General features: G+C 36.9%; 1 pseudogene; it reads left to right on the top strand.

The window, feature by feature from the left end:
* The first annotated feature begins 20,721 nt into the window (after positions 1 to 20,721).
* LOC125058612 lies at positions 20,722 to 22,660 on the top strand (annotated as a pseudogene).
* The last annotated feature ends 1,291 nt before the right edge of the window (positions 22,661 to 23,951 follow it).

The raw sequence follows: 23,951 nt of genomic DNA, 5'->3' as shown, positions 1-23,951 counted from the left end.
GTTGACTGGCTAAAGGCTAAATTAGGGTCACCTAAATATACCAAAACCAACTTTATTTGTTTTTCTCCAAGTCAACTGTCAAATTATTCAAAAAGTTGTCTCTACAAGATACTTGGGCATAATTTTTGATGAATATCTATCATGGCACTCGCACATTGCTACTATTATGTCACGTGTAAGGAAAGCAACGGTTCGTTCGAATTTTGAAAGCCGTCAGTACATGACTCAGTCTACATACATATATTTAAAACAAAATAAACGCTAAACTTCAATTTCATCCTAGAGTTTTGTATTAATATAAGGAAGTTATAACAGATTGGCTAAAAACTTTAACTTATGAGGAAACTGAGCACATTTTAGTACGAGTTCGCTAGTTTGACACACACATACATAATTATATACTTAACAACAAGTATACACTCACTCACACACACATGCGCACATACACACACAACTACGCATGCATAAAATAAGTTCATAGAATTGTCAGAGAAAGTGACTGAACCATTTTTGTAGAGAATTGTATGATCTACAACTTTTGTCGGATCTATTTTCACGATAATACTAACTGTTTTCGAGAAAAATGGAAAAATCCTTAATTTTATACTTTTGACCTTGAATAATTTTTTTTGCAGAAGTAGGATCGAAGGGGATTTTTGACATTTCATTTATAATAATATATTTAACGTCTCTGCCAATTTTCAGCTCTATGCGACTGGACTAACATCCGTAAATAACGAGGACAACATACAATCAACATTGACATATACTCCGACACCCATACTTAGATGCCAAGACGAAAACATTAGAAGTCACGGAAGTACGAGCTCAGATGAAGACATGCTGTAAATGTCCTAAAAAATCTTGCCGACCGACCACGAACTGAAGTGGACGAGGTAGACTTATACTGTCAACTACTGGCGAAAAAAATTAAAAAATTTAATGAGCAACAAAGGGAAGATATAATACACGATATAGACGAACTTATTTATCAGAAGCGAAATTACCGCCCTGCTCCTGGCAGCACTTACTCGTATGTAAGATCTACTCCGGATTCTGTGCGTTTTACACCTACACCGTCCCCTTCATCACAGACGTACGATATGTCTACCCGAGATTCCGTGCGTAATGCACCTACACCATCCCCTTCATCTCAAGTGATGCCAAGCCCGTCATATCACGCTGCTGATGCTGATGTGGCGTATTGTGAAACACTTAAAATTTAAGTATGTCACGAAAAAAAGAAACAGCGCCTTGATTGAGAGGCCCGATATAGTTTTATGGCGCTTTAAGTGAAATGAATTTATGATTACAGTAGAGCCTCGATAATCCGTACTCAGGCTAATCCGAACGTCGCTATAATCCGAACTGCATACCCCACCCCACTTCCTCGCCTTCGCCTCGCTGCTATGTTGTTTATTAATTAGTCTGCAGTTGCGACTGCCACGTTGCGCGTCCATTCCACGTTTTTCTGCTCTGTACTCGTGCGCGGCGTGTTTTTTGAGGTTATAAAGATGGTTCCAACACCAAAACGCAAACATAAAACTTTGACTATAGCCGAAAAGTGCACCATACTAGACAGTTTAAAGGACAGAGTGTCGGCAACTTCTCTTGCTTGTAAGTATGGCGTTGGAAAATCAACAATTACAGACCTCAAGAAAAATGAGCAAAAATTGAGATCTTTTATAGCTAAAACTGAGAAAGGACCAGGGTTCAGAAAAACTCTAAAATTACCAGAGAATCCAGTGCTAGAAGAAGCACTGTTCACATGGTTTTTAGAATAAAGACGACGCCACATTCCATTGTCTGGTGAGGTCGTAATGGAAAAAGCGAGATTCTTCTTCAATGGAAGAAAGTTGGCAAAAAGTTTATGTAGTTCTTAGACGCTACAGAAAAAGAAGACGGTAGACGGTTTTTAAAGGTATTGCGCCTACAGTTGATTTGTTTCACGATGATGATATAATTGAATTTCAGTCTCAAATACAATAATTAAATATATCACAAATACTATTTTTACATCATACCTTTCATTGACCTGAAAGCAATAAGGTCACCCGGGGCGAAAGCAACTATGTTTATAAAAATGTCTACACACCAGGAGAAAAAGTTTGTGTCGATGAGTCATTAGTCGCTTGGCGCGGTAGACTGATCTTCCGCCAATACATTCCAAATAAAAGGGCCAAATATGGAATTAAAATGTTCAAACTCATACTGAGAAAGGCTACACATGGAACCTAATTGTATATTGCGGTAAATCGAGGGAACATAAAGTCTCAGAAAAGGTAGAACTATCTTTAGCAGAGGGTCTTTTCAATGAGGGCAGGACCATGTACACAGATAACTATTACACACGTGTTCTACTTGCACTGCGAATGCGTAAAAGAAAGACACATTTAGTAAGGACATTAAGAAGTAATAGAAAATACTAACCAGCATCTGATTCAAGTCAGCCTGCTTCAACGCCAGAGAAGCAAAAAAACGTGCGTCCATCTGCACGTAAAAGGAATTTACCAAATACGCCCGAACCCCCTTCGATGTCCGGACAATCGAGGCGTACGGTCAAAACCAGAACGAGACGGTGGATTATTTCTTTAATATGTTCATGTACGATTATCAAGAGTACGACATTATTTTTTTGTTGCGCAGACTCTCATAGGCCGGTACGCTACGGACGGGCTCGCACGAGCTATGTGCGAGTATCTCGCGCAGACCCGCAGGCGCCTTTTAGAGCAGGGTATATTAACGTCGCCATTATCCTGTGACGAACATAATGCGCTCGCCGAAGCGAGACGAGCGCATAATTATTCTTTACGCCGCCCGCCGCCGCAGGACTCTGATGAGGACGCCGCCGGGACGGCACCCACGCGCGTCTGTGCGCAGACGACGCCGCCAATATTAATATTATAAATACACAAAATACACAACATACGATGCCGCAACCGCAGGCACAGTCGGCGCCGCTCTCACAAAGAGACTAAAATGGAAGAACTGTGTTAAACACGTAATAAAAGAGGAACAAAAATTAAACAGGCTGGACGACAGTATAGATAAAACAGTAGACAGTTACAGTATACAACCTCAAAGATGTGGAAAAATGTTTCAGGCCTTATAATTATTATGTTTTATCTGATGAAGAAGAGATTTCAAACCAAACAATAAAAATAAGAGGACCCGTCGTTTAGATGACTATTTTCTTTAAGCACCTGACCAGAAAATGAAAAAAAAAACTAAACTTTCTTCCAATGTTGGCCGTACATGGAATGAAGGAAACATTTCATATATATCAACAGACAAAGATGATGGAATGGACGCTGATATACTAGTGAAAATGTAATAGTTCGAAATCGAATAAAAATAGAAAGTAATCCCGGTCTCACAACATTGGAAAAATGCTAAATATTTATTAAAAATTCGTGCTAAATATGACATCGAAAACGATTCCAACATTGATCTTCAGATAAAGGATATAACATAACAAAGGAGATATCCAAGGAAGGTAGTAAAAACATTATAGTTTTAAAAATTATGTTCCTTTAGTTTCTTAATGCGATGACTTAATTAGTAATTAATCAACTATCGGATTCTAATACCATATGTTTATATAATTAGGTAATGTTTCAGTTATCCACTAGTATAAATACTATGTTGCATTGTACAAAGTCAATCATTGTGCTTTTTGTTGAAGACCTTTTCACAATAACTAAAATTGTGAAACGAATAAATATATATTTTTTTGATGAAATGGATCATCATAAATTTGAAAGCTTATCCATTGATACAATTGAACTTTTTAATGTTTGTGATGAAATAGAAAGTAATGATTTAAACAACTCAATTCGATGGGAACATGTGATTGAGTATATTTAATAATAATATATTTTTTTCTCTATTCGCATTTCTATCAATTAAATAAAATAAATCGACCATTCCTAACTAATAATTTTATTAGATTTTTCCATGATCGATTCCAGGGAACGAACGAACAGTCGCGGAACCAAGAGGAAAGCAGATGTTGATATTAACTCTGTTGACATCAAAAGAATAAAATCTGGATCTAACATTGATCTTTTACGGTCTTCACAAGAGCCATCAACATCGAATGAAGTTAATAATTTTAACACGAAACTGATGTATTTGAAATGTTTACAAAAAATATTTCGCTAGTCATCTAAGGAGCAATGCACACAAAATTAATGATGATAAAATACAACATTCAATAAAACCCAATGTTAAGATAATTGAGACTGCGTTCGGTAATCAAAATGATTTACAGTTTGAGACACAAGATTTATTTCTTGCTTCAAAATTACATACAATACTTACATAAATAAATCTATAGGTCACACAATTTTAAAAATAAATTTTATTTTATATGGTGAATTTGTTTAGGAGACATAAACAACCCTTTTGCTTCCCAATCAATGAATGTTATTTGTTGTATTGGTGATGGTTTAAATATATTTTATTTAACTCTCACGAATTCTCTAATAAACTATAGAAATTAATTCGAGAGAAAGGATAGTGGGTAAAGTTTAAAAAAAAAATACATTTGGATATGAATTCAAATCAATTTAATCCTTTAAGAGGAAATCTTTTATTGAGTTACCGCATGATATAATAAAAAAGCTGTTTGTTATTAATGTTAAAAACACTGATGACGCCTGTTTTAAGTGGGCACTATTATCTGCTTTATTTCCAATACATAAACATTCGGATCACCACACCAAATACAGTCATAAAGTTCGGTAGTATTCAATTTCCAGTTTAATCTTTGGCTAAAAGAGACCTCAATTTTCAAGGGCAAAAAACATATTTAAGAAAAGTGTTAGTAGACTAATAATTAGGCTACAAATTCAAAAAATGTAAAGATAAAAGACATTTTCTTACCAAAAACCAGATATTCGAGCTTGGCGGGCAAGGTACCTACGACGTCTAAAGGAAAATGATGACTTGGGTGCGAGGAAAAAACCAATCATTTATGTAGATGACACGTGGATACATTCCCACTATACAGTGAGCAAATGCTGGCAAAACAACACTGATGCATCTGTAAAAAAAAAACATAATCCCGGCCAAAGATGGATTATTGTTCACGCGCGGTGGAGAGAACGGATTCGCGAATGGGGCTGAGCTCATATACAAATACAAAAGCAACTCGGGAGATTACCATCATGAGATGAATACCGCAAACTTTAAAAAGTGGGTTCTTGAAAAGTTAATTCCGGATTTGCCACTTAACAGTATCGTGGTACTAGATAATGCACCGTACCACTCAACTCAAATAGAAAAACCACCCACAAGTGTGGCGACGAAGGAGCCTATACGTCAATGGTTATTGGACCACAATATAACATTTGATGAAAGAATGAGAAAATCGGAAATGTATCACTTATTACATATAAATAAGCCCCCAAAAAAATATTTGATTGATGAACTTTTTAAAGAGCATGGCCACGAAGTAGTTTGTTTACCACCATACATGTGTAACCTCAATCCAATTGAATATATTTGGAATTTGGTCAAGCAAAGGGTAGCCGATAAAAATATCAACCAGTCAGAAAGGGAAATAGAAAAGTTAACAAGAGATGCAATTACCAGCTTAAGTGAGAGCGACTGGACAAAAGAAGTCAACCATATGGACAGACTTCGACAAAAGTATTGGGATGATGACCTCTTACAAGAGACAAATGAATCACAAATCATTGTACATTCATCTGATACCTCTTCATCAAGTGAAGATTATAGTGAGACTGAGGACGAAGAACTACCTCTAGAAGGCATAAATCTCATCATCACTTAGTAGTGACGAAGATTAGATATTGTAAATAATAGATACGAGTAAAATAAATGTATAAACTTAAACATTGTATTTTTATTCATTACAAAACGTTACCTTCCTTCACTTTCTGTGATACATAATTAAATAGTATTCTATTGTATTCAAATAGTGTAAAAAAAAGAAGATAAAAAGCAGCATCATCCCTGAGTAACATAATAAATTAGGTGGCGCCTCAAACTTTTTGCGACGCGTGAGCTCGTGCGCTGTTGTTAGTGCGGTGTCGCGGTCCTTCGTCGTGGGGTGCGCTTGCGCAGGGGGCCAATACAAGATAGCTCAACAGTAGTGAGTGTAGAAAGTCTACTTCACGTTAGAGGAAGAGAGTCGAGAACCGATGTGGGAATTTGTCCACGACGAGGCAGAAAAAGGTATCCAGGCGTACGGTCAATACCAGAACGATAGGTACACAGACGGTGGATTATTTCTTTAATATGTTCATGTACGATTAACAAGAGTACGACATTATTTTTTTGTTGCGCAGACTCTTATAGGCCGGTACGCTACCTACGGGCTTGCACGAGCTATGTGCGAGTATCTCGCGCAGACCCGCAGGCGCCTTTTAGAGCAGGGTATATTAACGTCGCCATTATCCTGTGACGAACATAATGCGCTCGCCGAAGCGAGACGAGCGCATAATTATTCTTTACGCCGCCCGCCGCCGCAGGACTCTAATGAGAACGCCGCCGGGACGGCACCCAAGCGCGTCTGTGCGCAGACGACGCCGCCTAATATTAATATTATAAATACACAAAATACACAACATACGATGCCGCAACCGCAGGCACAGTCGGCGCCGCTCTCAAAAAGAGACGAAAATGGAAGAACTGTGTTGAACACGTAATAAAAGAGGAACAAAAATTAAACAGGCTGAACGACAGTATAGATAAACTGTGTTCCACTTGCACTGCGAATGCGTAAAAGAAAGACACATTTAGTAGGGACATTGAGAAGTAATAGAAAATACTTACCTTAAGAAGTTACTAACACCAAACTGCAAGCATTTTACTTCAGAAAACCGTAAGTGCAACTTTCAAAAATCATGTCTTCATCCGCCACTACCGCCTTGGCCAAGCTCAACACTCGGCAAAAAAACATGGATCAAATTGGGTGACCTAGAGCTGAACAAGCCATACAAAAGAGTTGAGGTGAAAAGGCTCCCCTTAAAGTTTCATGCATCCAGGATGCAAACCATAGTGCACCTGGAAAATGGGTTCACTCTTACACTACCTAACCGCTTCCATGACCTAAGTGAAGATATGTTTTAATACAGTCACAGACACACACACACACATTGAAAATGCAATAAATAAATCACCATGTATTTTTTAATTGCAGTGTGTGTGATTGAGATGAACAATACCCTAGTGAACTTATACGACATAATGCTAAATGAGAGCAAGCAAGAGTGGATTCAGTATATATCGACCAACAGACTATTGAACTTGTGGACACATGATGTACCACTAATAAAACTACATGGAGATGTAAACTTAATACTCACGCAATTATACCAAGCTAGCAACTTTGGTGATATAGAAGTGTACGCGGTGATCCAGCTTTGGGATCTTATTGCAGCGCAACAGGAAGACAATTTAGGTAATATAAATGTGGATGTGATCGAATGGATTCAGCATTTGAATGAAACCCCAAGCGAGTGTTTCACACAAAACTTCACGGAACGAATAAGTAACCTACTGATAAACACATTATTGAAGTAATTTTCTACACTTATCTCCGCAATAAATCCAATTGACTTATCACTTCCAAAAATAACAAACAGTCTTCTCAATGATTTAAGCAGCATAATAAAAATAGAAAAAATCGAAGATTTCAACATTGGTAACAGTGATTTAGAAATGAGTGTTGCTGATTTGTGTACAACACATTATGAAAATGATGATATTGAAACTAATTTAGATGAATCGAAACAGAATAAAGAAAATATGCTGGACATAAACAAAAAATCGCCACCGATGTTGAAGAATTTTTCATCCACTCTTAACAATAGCAGCAGTACTCGTGATAAATTAATTAACTTGTTGACTCCAATTTCTGATAATAATAAGAGTGAATATAATTCAACTTCTATAACTCAAGACGATAATAAGTACAGTTATTTAAATCTACAAGATGAATGGGGTGGTCTTTTAAAGAATAAAAAAACTAGTCATTATGCCAAGAATACAATATAACCCGGATATTGAAAATAAACACAAGAGACCAAAATCCAAAAATAAAATAGGATTATTAATTAATGGTAATTGTTTGAAGCCGTTACAAATGAAAGAAGGAGTAGTGAAACTGAGTAAAAAGTGTCCTATTGATTCAGCTCTACACTGTGTACTTATCGCTTACGTCGATCGATTTACCTATCATAACTACATAGATGAAAACAACTCAGACGTATTTGAAATTATAAAATTAATTTCGAGCAAAGGTATAAATGCAAGTGTCTATCGAAAAAGAGCAAATATCATTCTTCGATTTAAGCAAATCAAAGATGGTATAGTAGACTGCAATTTAAACTTAAGCAACACAATTACCCAAATGTTTACAGGAGTGCCTTCGTTAACTGTCAATTCAACCTGTTTGAAATGCAAAAAATTAAGCTCATTGATTCTACCTGTGATAGATACACATCTTGAACCCCTTTCCTGCTTTGCGCGGTATTAATTATTTTTTCGGCGCAATTAATGATACTACAAAAAAATAAAGTTTACTACATTTACTAGCATCGTTTGTAGATAAAAGTAAATTTAGAAAAATCAAGTTTTTTCTAAAGCGGGTTCCGGCTTGATGGAGCTCTGCTTCCCTGCTCACTGACTCGGAACTTAACTCGTCCAATCATTATAAAAACAGAATCTGTAGCTCGATTGACATATCAGGCAAGTGATGCAGCACCATATGTTGTTCATATACAAACAACTCAGCAAAGTCCTAATGATAATGTTACAGTTCAACCTTTTTCTTTTGGTCTTTTTTTAAAAAGGAATTCTATCCACAACATTGTTAAGGTAAAAATTTAGAAATACGTCGTCATTAATGAGGATTGCAAGTGGGGGAGAGGGGTAGGGTTATCACCCCCTACCACTTCCACGCGCCGGAAAGAGTTATTAAAAAAAATTAAATAAAGACCGTGAAAAAACCATTTGTGAGGAGGCATACAATGCAAAAATAAGAAATGCATTTCTGGGACCACCAGCACCGTGCTACTCAAGCAAACTATCGGACCTTCTAATCCTTACGGCATTATAAATGACTAGGATTATATAAAGGACACAAGGGAGTCCATACTTGATTTACTTTTAACAAGCATATTTTCTAACAATAACATTTTGCAAAAAGAAGAAATGACGAGAGTAAGAAAGAGATACTTCGCACACCCAGAAAATTTATTGCTTGCAACGTTAACAGATCCCCTGCGGCACATTCATAAATTAGCTGTACGTAAAAAACCACTTCAAAACCTTTTTTTCTTCATACTACACATGTAAGTGTCTATATCATATCAGAGAGTCCACTGTGAGAATTTCTCTCCTTTCCTACAGTGTAAGAACACACTACAAAGACACCAAAAACCGCTGCCCAGCCACCGTTCCCACTTGCGCTATGTGCGCAAAAACGCGTAAAACGGTTGAATGCAGGCGGCTTCAGAGAAGCAGAATTTATCTCTCGTCTCGGACCGGTGGATTGGCCACCAGACCGACCGAAATCTTCGAGCGACTCATTCAAAATTGATGTTTACGGAATCTTTAAAAAATAAATGTTGTGAATGGTTCTACACAAAAATAAGAAAATCCTGCAATTCATGCCGAACACCTCCGTCGCGAAAGGTCTCGTGATAACAAACGGAGAGAACTAATGAAAAGAAAAATGGAGACTGATGTAGATATGACAATGTTCGCTAAAATAAGAGAATAATTCCACTAGTCATTTGCAAGACCCTTCTGTTTGGCTTTTACGTAACCACGCATGCGTCTTGTGACCAAAACAAGCTGCCGTCATAATTTGACTTGTAACTTTTATATTTTTTCAGTGTTTATTTGAAGTTTGTTTATTGTTTTTAGATTTGTTTTAAGTTATTCAATTTGTTAATGCAGTCCGTGACCCAATCTTGTGATGGCACGTCGAACGCGACCCATACATGTACACAGTGCAACAAGTCATTCAAATCTTTTGAAAGGCCACAACATACACACCAGAAAAAAAAGGAAATGTATTAGCCAAAACAGTTCACCTTTAGAAATCCATCCTATTATTCCAAGTGCGCCTACTTATGTAGCCAACGATCCAATTCCTTTCCACACATATATTAGCCGTATGAAAAATAGTATACCCATAGTTAAAAGAATCCCTCGAGGAGCTCGAATAACCGTTGCTACGCATTTGTCACAATTAATCCAGAAATGTTACATAAGCATATGTACTCAAGACTGGCAGAACCTATTTTTATTTTCAGTGCATAGCGCTTTTACAATTGAAACTATTTGATGTAACCTTATGGCGTTTGACATAACATTGACAGAATGCGTGCTGAAAATATCGTCAAAGAGGATGTTCAGAGTTATTATATTGATAAAATACATATAAAATAATTAGGAAGCATTAGAGCGCACGTTGCAAGATTTCCGAAACAACCAAAACCGGTTTGGTGTTGCAATGATTTTTTGATTATCAGTTGATTTTTGCCAAACACTACAAATATACCACAATCAATGCCAGCCGACGAACTGAACGCATGTTTAGTCATTCATTTTATGGAAACGCTAAAATTAAATATAAACTTGCGAGACGAATTGCAGAACGAGCTATCTAGAGAAGCTTTTTCCAAACAATTGCTCGATATTGGTAATGGCAAAATACCTGTCGACTCATCGTCTGGATACATCACATTCCCTACCAATTTTTGTCACTTTACTGAAACAAAGACACAACTCATCGAGGTTTTCGCACTTGATGTCAACGAAATGAATTTCCAGATTCAAAATAAGATTTATTCCGTTACTAACCAAAATGATTTTGTCAACTATCCAAAACGGAGTCCTCAATTAGCTGGAATTGCCCGGATTACCACCTTATAATCTGCAACTAAAGATCGGATCGGTAATCGTTATGTTGCAGAGTATAAACCAGCCACGTTGTAATGGCACCCGCCTTACGGTGAAGAAATTAATGAGCAACGTCATCGAAGCCACAACTTTGAAAGGGAAGTATAAAGGCAAAGACATTTTGATTACACGGATTCTTTTTGTCAAAACGACATGCCATTCGACTTTAAACAGTTACAATTTCCAGTGCGGCAAGCATTTGCAATGTCGATAAATAAATCTCAAGAGCAGTCGCTTATTGTTTGCGGCATTAATTTTAAAAATCCATGTTTTCTACATGGCCAGTTATGTCGCCTGTTCCCCCCCGCGTCGCAATAACAACAAAACTATTTATATATGCGCCAGAAAAACAAACAAAGAATGTTGTATATCATAAAGCAATAGAATAATAAACACTTTTGTTCAGAAATATTTTTTTAGTCATTCATTTTTTAGGTATATTATTATATCAATTCGAAATCAATATTCATAGTCAAGACTGGACAACGTCAGGTGGGTCAAATAATAATGAAAGTAAAATGTTGCGACATCACCAAAAACCAGAAGAAACTGATGATAAACAATAGATATTCGGTAGGCAAAAGCTAGTCTTCTAGGATCTTGTGTCTTTTCGTTTTGCAGACAGTTCGGTGGTAAACGGCTTAGTTTTGCTTATACAATTTTAATTGGTGTTGGGAATTTGAAATTTCCTAATTCATTCAAACTAGACATCATGAAAATTTGAATAACGACTATCTAGAGTCGGACGAGGAATTGACAGACATGGAGGAGGAAGAGATTACTACAGAAGAGGGTTACGTCTCTATGCTCGCAAATCTTGCGCAAGCTCATTCCTTAGTACAGAGTACTGGACAAATCTCACAAACTATTTCCTTAAGCGTTATCGAAAAACTTATGATACAAAACGTCTTCAAACACGTATTTGAGGAGAAAGCTGCTGCTATTACCTATTGAGGCTCCCGAAAAAACAGAATGTGTTCGAAAACAACTGACATTATGGTTATTGGTGTAACCTCAGTTTACAGAGTGTTACAAAGAATACAAAGAAAATTAAATACTACAATCACAGATGAGAACGTCTTAATTGAAAAATTTGCTAAACGCTTCGATGAAAAATCACAGAATTCGAGCATTGTTGAAGATGAAGATAAATTGTTTTCATTAGTTGGCGAGTATAAAAAATTAATGTGCAGTATAAATTAGATGCTAAGACAGAAATACTTAACGTAATTAAATACTTTAAAGGGATGACAAATCACATATATCCTGCGAGCAGGGGATATTCATCACAGAATTCACCTTATGATTACCGTGGACAATATGGTTATAATACTGGCCCCTCTACCTCTCCATCAGCGACTGGCCCCTCTACATCAGCGGCTGATGACCAAAACTCTCAATTTGAAGACCTTTCATCATCTTCAGTAATGTCTGATGAATTATTTTCCAATATTTTTAATGAATAAAAATTTAAATAATTGTTATTTATTTTTCGAACCTCGATGTTACTGCTAGTCTTTCTTCTGCTTGGATACTTCTCCTCATGATTGTGTCTTCACGTTTAATTTTAGACCTTAGTATATTATTCATTTCATCAAACGAAGACACTGACATCCTAAAATAGTTGAAAATTTTTTCTTCATCACTTCTAAGTTCCATAAACAAATGATGGAATTGTCCATGTTGTTCTCTTAATTCCAAAACTGGATGAACCCAAAATTTTCTCTTTTGACGTCGCCGCCGTCGTCTCCGCTTGAGCAGAAGCAGCAATAGCAGTGCTTCCTCGTCAGAATCCATGACTAGACTGCGGTAGAAATTCAACTGCTCGAGCGGTTGATAGAGACAGCTCGAGCAGTCAACAACCGACTGCTCAAGCAGTCAACGCCGACCGCTCGAGCAGTCCGTGTACGTCGGTCAGCCGTTAACTGCTCGAGCAGTCCGTGTACGCCGAGCTCTAAATGTCGACATTAAATGGCTGATGCCAACAAACCAATCTATGACAGTAAGGAGATGTATTTGAACAATATAAATAGTCGAATATTGAGGATTCATCACACATTAAATTGTACTTTTAATAATTAATTGATATTTTTCACTATCTTGAAGGTCATGCACCGAAGAAGGCATGGGTTGACCAGACAGTGTCATTGTCCCACAAGGCCTTCCTAGATGGCTTGACCACTAGCTTAAAACAGCCTTCAGGAAAAGGCAAACGATTAATTATCGGCCATATAGGCCATATAAAAAGGATTCATAGAAGACAGCTTATAAATATTTGAAGCCAAAAAATAAAGAAGATTATCATCAAGAGATGAATGCCGATTCCTTTGAGAAATGGTTTAGGGGGGTCTTGCCAAAACTAAAACCAAATTCCGTAGTAGTGCTCCCTACCACTCCAGAAAACTAGAATCGCTGCTTAAAATGCCTTGGACTAAACCAAGAATACAAGAGTGGCTAACAAGCAAAAATATTTCTTTCGAAGCAACAATGGTTAAAGCTACTCTTATAGACATTGTACGGTACCTTAAACAAGAACATAGATAGAACAAGATAATTATGATGTGGACGAGATGGCAGCGAAAGCAAAAACTTTCTGAAGAAGGATTTCAACATATCACACCTGAAAAATGAAGTAGCTGCATTTCTCATATAATTAAAAAAGAAGAAAAAATGTATGGTCTCGACCACATGAGCGACAATGTTTCAAACAGATTTATAATTAATGTCACCAAAAGCGATAGTTATAATAATAATAATATAGGTTTGTTTTATGTTTTTATATGATGATGAATAAAAACAAATTATGTAATAAGCGATGTTTTTTATTTTTATCCAAAGTTCTGAAGTCTCCCTGACTTTTTTAATAAAATACTATGGACCGACGAGTCCCGATTCGAAAGGGCTGGAGTGTTCAACCTTCATAATTATCATAGCTGGACCATCGAAAACCCATATTTGGCAAGTCAAACTCCAAACGCGCTTTAGTGTCAACCTTTGGTCTGGGTTCAACGGAGAGTTAATTGGACCCTTTGAATTACCCGCTAGGTTGAATGGCCAGGAATATTTAAATTTTTTGCAAAACAATCTTTGTGAATTGTTAGAACCTTCATATTCGACGAGTAATGATTTTTCAACAAGATGGCGCGCCCTGTCACTATACAATACAAGTAAGAGAGCATTTGAATACCACTTTTCCAGATAGATGGATTGGGCGTGCATGGCCGATCGAATGGCCTGCGTGTTTGCCAGATCTTAACCCCATCGACTTTTTTGTTTGGGGATTTTTCAAAGAGCTGGTTTACGCGAAAGAAACCAACAATGAAATAGAATTAAGACAAAAAATATCAGAAGCGCAAAGAAAAATAAAAAAATGTGTGCGTGTACTAGGTGTACACACGTAAGAAGTGAAACTTCTTTATGACCATATTTTTCGAAAAATGATCTACTATATTATGCAACTTTACAGAAATTGGTTAAATAAAGTTAAATTAGATAAAGTTTAACAAAAGGCTTTAATTATCATAGACATGAATACAAATACAATTATTTCATTTTAACTTATTACTGTACTACTATGTAGTACTAAGATTATTACAGAATTATATTAAACGAATAGAATTATTAGTATTACTATCATTGTTATCGTTATTATATATTTTTGAAGTGAAACTTCTTTATCGGGGTTGGAAAAACATTTAGTGTAACATTTTTTCGTTACGCGCCATCTTTTGAAGTGAAACTTCTTTATCGACGTATGGGAGAAATTTTGTAGCAGGTTACGCGCCATGTTGCTTTTTGAAGTCAAACTTCTTTATCGGCGTTGGAAAAAAATTTACAGACATTTGTCACATTTTAAGGTTACGCGCCATCTTTTTCTTGTCCCTACCACGGTTGATCCGAAGAGAAATTTTTGAGTAATTAGTTATGTACGTCGTGTTATGAAACTATACTCGAATAAAATAAAAATATTAGTTTCTAAACCGCAGTGACAACTTCATAACAGCTACAGTTAATTGGATTGTAAAAAAATATCTTCCTTTCTCATTTTTCGATGATGAAGATACCCAGGAATATTTTTGATCGATTTGCCCGAATACGATATTTCCTAAAAGGTCGACACTAAGTAGGAAAGTCAAACAGCGATTTGAAGAACTACAATCGAACGTTAAAAATCGACTACAACAATATTCATGTAAAATGTCATTTACCATTGATGGATGGTCGTCCATTGCTGGTAGGACTTTCTACGGGATCACTATTCATTATATAGACAATGAATGGAAGTATCGGTATGTAGTCCTTAATTTTATACCATCGCGCGGTCGACATACTGGGTTAGATATTGCAACGATTTTCCACGAATGTTTATTGGAATATTGCATAATTGATAAAATACAGGGTATCACGGTGGACAACGCAACTGCAAATACCAAATTTATGTATGAACTTGGCAAACAACTGCTGCATTTTGATTCAGACAATAAACATTTCCTGTGCTTTGCTCACATTTTGAACCTTGGTGTACAAGATTTACTAAAGACCTTAGCATTACACAGTGAAACTGACAAGAAAGAACAAGAACAGCCGTATGAAGACGAAACTGAGGAAGATGAAGAATATGCGCCAAATATTGCTGACTCACGTGCAGGTATTACAAAATTACGCAGTATTTCCAGTAAAATAAAAAGAAGCGAGATATTAAAGAGGAAGTTCCAGTCTGCTTGTGAAGCAGTTGGCGTGCCATCAAATCTGAATCCTATACTCGACTGTCCAACAAAATGGAATTCCACACATGATATAATTGGATTTGGTTTAAAAGTGAGAACTGTCATTAACATATTATGCGTTTCAGTTACCGAATCGTATGATTTTCAAATCACAGAAACCGAATGGCAAATACTCGAAAAAATACATAAATTTTTAGTAAACTTTTATCAACGAAACTTGGTGGAGAAAATTATGTTACATTACCGGTAGTCAGTGTATCATTCAATCTATTGCTTGATAAAATTGAATCCATAGTAAAACAATTAGATGAGAAACCTAATCGAACTGAAGTGGATGAAAGGCTAATTTTAGGTTTCCAAGCAGCCCGAGATAAAATGCTTAAACATTATAAGAAGAGCAACTGGATTTACTGTACCACTTTAGTTCTAGACCCAAGACACAAAGCTCCAACTTTTGATATTACATTATGGGGGCAGCAAATTAAAATAGAAAGCCTGCGCAAATTTAATGAATTTTATAAAGAATAACGTCTACCAGTACAGCAACACAGTGTCTAAGACCCGGTTGTTTCAAACCATTTGCTATCGTAACTTACGTTCGTTAAAATTTTACAGACACGTATGAACTTTAACGTCTGTTAACTTGTTAGCGTTGCTTCATTGTTAAAAAATGAGTTCGTCATTGTTAATGGGGTTGCCTGTTTGCGTAACGCTATTTTGACGTAATGTTTTATGGGATATTTTTAGTAATAACAATATTGATAAAAACAATGTCATTTGAAACATTCTGTCAAGTTTGACATTGGATGTTTATTGTTTTGTTCGAAAGGCTAATTTTAAAAAGTGTTTAATTTTAATATAAATAATGGAAACCTTTTCGCCAAAGTATAAAGCTAATATTTTAATATTATATTGTATGAATTGTATATGCGCAAAGTATGCATATTATATTGAGAGGATAGTTAGAAATGTATTTTTTTACGTGACTCATTGACTATCAGAGAACGTTCGGTAAATTTTGGAAAAGAAGAGAAGGACAGATTTAGAAATGTAATAGAAAAACATAAACACATAGTATTGTCTTTGATTAACATAACTCATTTAAATAAAACACTGTTTTGACCGGATTGAAGTTATGTATTATTATAAATTTACAACTATTTAACATAATTTTAAATTTATCCGACGTTTCGCGTGCTTTACAGCGTGCGTGGTCACGGTGACTGATTATGTTAAATAGTTGTAAATTTATAATAATACATAACTTCAATCCGGTCAAAACAGTGTTTTATTAACATAAACACATATTTAATAAAAAGACAGACAGTAGCAGTACTAATGATTTGCAAAAAAAAAGGGCATTGAGTGCGATTCCTGCAGAATTTAATGCCCTTTCAGATAACACTCGAACTATTAAACAGTTGCAAGCCAAATTTCACAACATGAAGCGGGATGCTCGTAAAGTATGTTTCTACAATTTTCCAGAACAAGTTGACGGATATTTTATAGCATACATATAGCGAAATAAATAAAGTGCAACGTCTTGGTAAAAAAGAGGAAAATGGAAAAAAATATTGATGTAAAACCTTGATATTTAGAATTTGAATTGTATTCCATTAACCTATTGTCAACTGTCACTCTCTAAATTCTGTCAATCAATTTTTGTTAATAAAAGTTGTATTCGAACGTTGGCTAATTATAAGCATATTATTTTTGTACAAAACTATAATAAAAAAGACCTATTCTGCTTACATTAACAACTTTGCAGAAAAAAATCCAAATCCTTAGAAATAAGAAAATGAAAGAACAAGAAGAAATGAAAAATTGTTACCAATGTGCACCGCACCGTCTACTGTTCTCTGAGGGCCGACTGCCAAACCAAGTGCACGGTGAAGGTAGAATTTCACTACCCTACGAGGCAGTTGTCCTTCAAGCAGTTGATGAGGACCCAAGTTGTTCGGTACGTGGAATTGAGGCCAGCACAGGTGTGCCCAAAAGTACAGCTCACCGAATACTACAAAAAAATGAGTTCCATCCATTTCATGTACAGCGAGTACAATCCTTATTACCTCGAGATTATGAACCTCGGGTTGCTTTTTGCCAAACAATAATTCAAAAACACCGAGAAGACCCACAATTCTTAGAAAAAAATGTATGGTCGGATGAATCAGCTTTTAAAAAAGACGGCTACCTACACAATCTGCACGAGTGGCACGTCGAAAATCCACGATTGATGAGACCAGACAGACAGATCACAGTACCGTTTCAAAGTTAACATGTGGACTGGAATTTTGAACGGAAAAGTCATAGGGCCTTTTGAGTTACCAGAAGTTTTAAATGCTGAAATTTATTTAGATTTCTTACAAAATCATTTGCCCAATATGCTGGAGGACGTGCCGCTTACTATTTTACGAGATATGTGGTTCCAGCAAGATGGTTGTCCAGCGCATTACAGCCGCTTAGTTCGAAACCACCTTAACGAGGAGTATCCAGACAGATGGATAGGGCGGGGTGGTACAATCTCGTGGCCCGCCCGCTCACCCGATTTAAATCCTCTTGATTTTTTTTACTGGGGAGCAGTAAAGGAAAAAGTCTATTCCAAGTCGATTCAAAATGTAGAAGGGCTTAGACAGAGAATAGCGGAAGCAGTAGAATTTGTGAATAATGGACGATTTGCCCGCTTCATTTCACGATCTTTTTTAAGGCTATGGCTGAGTTGCCCATTTTTAATGAAAACGGGCTAGTATTCCAACACGATGGCTGCCCAGCACACTGGAGAGTAACCGTGCGAGAACATTTGGATAATGTATTCCCAAATTCGTGGATTGGAAGAGATGGTCCTATCGCATGCCACCACGTTCACCAGAACCTAACTCCACTGGATTTTTACATCTGGGGACGAGCCAAAGCAATTGTGTATGCGACGGAGGTTGAGACAACGGAGGAGTTAACCCAGAGAATAGAAGATGCTTTTGTCACTATTCGGCAAGAAATGAATCTTCATACGACAACCGTCGAAGTCAGAGATAGGTGTCGCGCGTGCATTCGCAATAGGGGACAACAATTTGAGCAAGATTACAAATCTTAAATAGGGAAAAAATAATAAAAATGATAAAAATTACATTTTCTATGTTTTTTAATTTCCTCCCACGCAATACCCTAAACATAAGTTTTAAAATTAATGGAGATAGTAAAAGTTTTTATTTATAATAAATAATACTGTTAGAATTGTGATAGTCCAGAGTAGTTTTTAAAATGATTCGAAGAACATCAGCGCTTTTAGTTTTTTTTTAATTAACGTTCAAAATTGAACTTAGTTTAAAAAAAAATATTTTTTTAACACTTTGCGAGTTAATAAAAAAAAACTACATACTGCTGGCAAGTAATTTCTTATTTTTTGGATTGGTACACTATTGTAGATAAAGAAAAAATTAACATTATGTGTACTTACTGTAAAATTTATTTTATTTACCTTTGAAAGTCAAATATTGGATAATTTAAAGAAAACATTTAAAAAATCGACATTAATTATTCCGTTGGCCCAAGAACTTTGTGGGGCCTGGGATAATAGATAAAGACCCCCCCAATCCACCATTTTGATTTGGCAAACGATGCACCAAACACCCTGTATAATAATAGATTAGTCGACCTAGTTACTAATTTGTACGTTTGTGGATCAAAGAGTGTAAACTCGATAGGAGCGGTGAAGAGTATTAGTAGTAGCCAGCCGTACGCGGAATTACTTGAGCAATTCAAGGAAATCACGCGTCCACCTATTTATAAGGAAGTGCCAGAGCCTTCCGTCTATCACCATATTGAGACAACAGGCCCGCCAGTGTATACGCGTGCAAGGAAGCTGCCACCTCACAGGTATGATTTGACTGATGCAGGAGTTAGGGATATGCAGACCATCGAGTAGTTCGTGGGCCAGTCCACTACATGTAGTGCCTAAAAAGAACGGTGACATTCGACCTTACGGGGTTTAGTTATAATTAGAGGTGTAATTATTGTCTATATAGAAATTTCGCAATTGTATTTGTAATATTGTCTACGTATCATTATTTCATAATTCCACTTGCACGTGGATCAATCAGTCGCCCTATAACCGCCATGTAAGTCAGAGGATAATAAAGCTAGTGAATTTTATTTCGGTTTTCATTTGGTGTACCTCAAACACTAAAACAGTAAAAACTGAGCGATACATAGCCATGTTACGCAATTACTTTTTCCCGCAGCTGTCAGAATTTCACGGGTACAATAGTGCAACATGGTTTCAACAAGATGGCGCCACATGTCATACATCAAACCAGAGTTTGGCAGTCGTAAAGGAGATGTTTACTGGAAAACTCATTTCGCGCCGAGGTAACATTTCATCGCATTTAACCCGACCAGACTTTTTCCTGTGGGGATACATGAAAAGTAGAGTCTACAGCAATAATCCCACCACAATTTCCGGTGAAAGCTAACTTCCGCGGAGAAATGGCCGCTATTCCGCGATTAATCAAAATGCCGCGGATTGAATATACGGGACAAGAATACGCCAACATGCACTTCATCTATGTTGAATGCAGGAGCAACGCTAGTGCTGCTGCAGGCCTTTATAGAGAAAGATATCCTAATGCGCGTCATCCAGATTACCGTGTATTCGTGGGAGTCCAGAGATGTTATTCGAAAGGCAGAATACCTGGCAGTGGCATTGGTGGTACGAGCTCCGGAAGACAAGCGAATATCAATACTCAAGACATTGTGCTTGACGAAATACAGCAAGACCCTTCGACCTCTGTAAGAACAATATCACGGCGTACTGGAATCCCGAAAACGACCGTGCACCGTCTACTGAATATAAATAAATATCATCCTTACCATATTAGACGCGTCAATTACATACGGTACCCTAAAGTACATCGCTGACATCGCGGCACGTGTATGGTCAACGTGCCGGCTTCTAGGAATTGCTCTGCTGATACAGCATTTACCGCGTTTAACATTTTAATTAAATAAAATATGTTTGTTTATTCCGATTTTATCTAGCATCGATAACGGATGTACAAGCCGTCGGAAATATCTGCGAACCTCGCTGGAATGCGCTTCCCCTGGCGCTTCCCCGCACCCCGCCCCGTTTTCGCCTATCCAGTACCGTTGCCAACGCAATCGCCGACACACGTGTATTATTCTTGCTTTCGTAATCGCATTTTAGTGTTTATTGTTTCTCTGTTTGGTGAAATATTACATAAACTACCTATTTAGTGCTGTATGTAAGATGGGTAGGACTATACATAGTGCAGAGCGGAATTTAGTGCTCAAAGTAATCCAATTCTTTGAAAATGAAAAAAAACACGGCTCTTTCACTGTGCCGGTTGAACAAGCAACAAAAAGGGCTTGTGCTGCAACTGGTTTATCTAAAACGACAATAATGACAATAAAACGTGAAGCAAAAAAAATACAAACAGAAACAGCGCGAGCAGCGAATGTTCAGGAAGACATGACGTCCTTCGAAGATGGTGAGCATCCACAACCTAGTACTTCAGCTTCAGTTGCCACGGACACTATCAAGCTCTCGACACCAGGGAAAAAGCGTAAAAAATACAAAAAGAAAATAGATCTAGATAATTTTGATTTATGCGCGATACGCTCTTTGGTTGAAAGTTTTTATACCACAAGAAAAGAAATACCTACTTAAAAAAAGATTCTTACAATAGCAAAACGGGAGCTCAACTTTCCCGGCCAAAAAGACGCCCTAAGAAACATACTAATAAATGATTTGGGGTACAGCTTTAAAAAATGTAAACGAAAACGCGATTTTTTGGTGCAAAGACCTGAAATAGCAGCCTGGAGAGCAAAATATTTAAGGCGACTGAAAGAAAATGACGAACGTGGTGCCGAAAAAAAACCAGTTACATTTATCGACGAAACCTTGATACATTCTCACTATACTGTCTCAAAATGTTGGCAAAATAGTAGTGATTCCAGTGTCCGAATAAATCACTCTCCTGGTCAGCGCTGGATTGTGGTACACGCAGGTAATGAGAACGGTTTCATACAAGGAGCCGAGCTCCTATATAAGTGTAAATCAACAACCGGTGATTACCATGACGAAATGGATGCGTCCAATTTTACCAAATGCATTAAAGAGAAATTGATACCGAACCTTCCACCCAACGGAATAATTGTCATGGACAACGCGCCCTATCACAGTAAGCAGGCAAATAAGCCGCCAAATTTCAGTGCACGTAAAAACGAAATGCAAACATGGCTGCAAGAACACAACATCGAATTTGATGACAAAATGACTAAAAGAGAACTGTATATGTTGATTCAAAGAAATAAACGTGAGAAGGTATATTTCATCGATGAAATATTTAGAGCTCATGGACATGAGGTATTACGTCTGCCACCCTACCACTGTGATCTCAACCCTATTGAGTATGTTTGGAATTTGATGAAACAAAGGGTGGCAGACAAAAATATTGACCAATCAGAAAAAGATATAGAAAGGTTAACAAAGGCAGCGATCCAAAGTATAACCCCGGAAGATTGGAAAAAAGAATGCAACCATGTTGATCGCTTAAGAGATAAGTTTTGGCATAATGACAGATTATATGAACATGAAGAACGCGAATTAATAATTTCATTAGGAGGAGAAGACAGTGACAGCGAAACCGAAGACAACATTTTGAGTGATAATATAGAAGATGACGAAAACGACAGCGCTACCATGTCTGGTGTCGAGGCTTTTCTAGAATAGTTTCGCCACTTTCTCTTCCTCTCTACTTTTTCTTTGTATTATTTGTAAATTTGTAAATAATTTGAATTTTAAATAATGTAAATAATAAGTATTTGTAAATTTCAAGTAGGTACGAGTATCAATAAAAATAAGTACACAAATAAAATATTTTTTATTTTTACATCTTCAATTTTTTTGCTATCTCTCCAGTTTGTATGACGTCATTAAGCCAGGTTCGCAGATATTTCCGACGACTTGTAATTAAATACTTTAAAGGGATGACAAATCACATATATCCTGCGAGCAGGGGATATTCATCACAGAATTCACCTTATGATTACCCTGGTCAATATGGTTATAATACTGGCCCCTCTACCTCTCCATCAGCGACTGGCCCCTCTACATCAGCGGCTGATGACCAAAACTCTCAATTTGAAGGCCTTTCATCATCTTCAGTAATGTCTGATGAATTATTTTCCAATATTTTTAATGAATAAAAATTTAAATAATTGTTATTTATTTTTCGAACCTCAATGTTACTGCTAGTCTTTCTTCTGCTTGGATACTTCTCCTCGTGATTGTGTCTTCACGTTTAATTTTAGACCTTAGTATATTATTTATTTCATCAAACGAAGATACTGACATCCTAAAATAGTTGAAAAAATTTTCTTCATCACTTCTAAGTTCCATAAACACATGATGGAATTGTCCATGTTGTTCTCTTAATTCCAAAATTGGATGAACCCAAAATTTTCTCTTTTGACGTCACCGCCGTCGTCTCCGCTTGAGCAGAAGCAGCAAAAGCAGTGCTTCCTCGTCAGAATCCATGACTAGACTGCGGTAGAAATTCAACTGCTCGAGCGGTTGGTAGAACAGCTCGAGCAGTCAACAACCGACTGCTCAAGCAGTCAACGCCGACCGCTCGAGCGGTCCGTGTACGTCGGTCAGCCGTTAACTGCTCGAGCAGGCCGTGTACGCCCGCTCTAAATGTCAACATTAAATGGCTGATGCCAACAAACCAATCTATGACAATAAGGAGAAGTATTTGAACAATATAAATAGTCGAATATTGAGGATTCATCACACATTAAATTGTACTTTTAAAAATTAATTGATATTTTTACTATCTTGAAGGTCATGCACCGAAGAAGGCATGGATTGACCAGACAGTGTCATCGTCCCCGTCTGTAATACCCTACCACTCCAGAAAACTAGAATCGCTGCCTAATATGCCTTGGACTAAACCTAGAATACAAGAGTGGCAATACAAGCAAAAATATTTTATTCGAAGCAGCAATGGTTAAAGTTACTCTTATAGACATTGTACGGTACCACAAACAAGAATATTGCGATAATTATATTGTGGACGCGATGGCAGCATGGAATAATTGTTTTACGTCTGCGCCATACCAGCTCAATCCCATAGAGATGGTACGGGCGCAGGCAGGATATGATGTAAGAAATAACAAAACCTTCAAAATGTCAGAAGTAAAAAAACTTTCTGAAGAAGGACTTCAACATATCACACCTGAAAAATGAAGTAGCTGCATTTCTCA

This window comes from Pieris napi, chromosome 18 (genome assembly GCF_905475465.1).
Source record: "Pieris napi chromosome 18, ilPieNapi1.2, whole genome shotgun sequence".
Classification (NCBI taxonomy): Eukaryota; Metazoa; Arthropoda; class Insecta; order Lepidoptera; family Pieridae; genus Pieris; species Pieris napi.
Note: the sequence above shows the minus strand (reverse complement) of the source record. Positions and strands in the feature narration are given on the sequence as shown.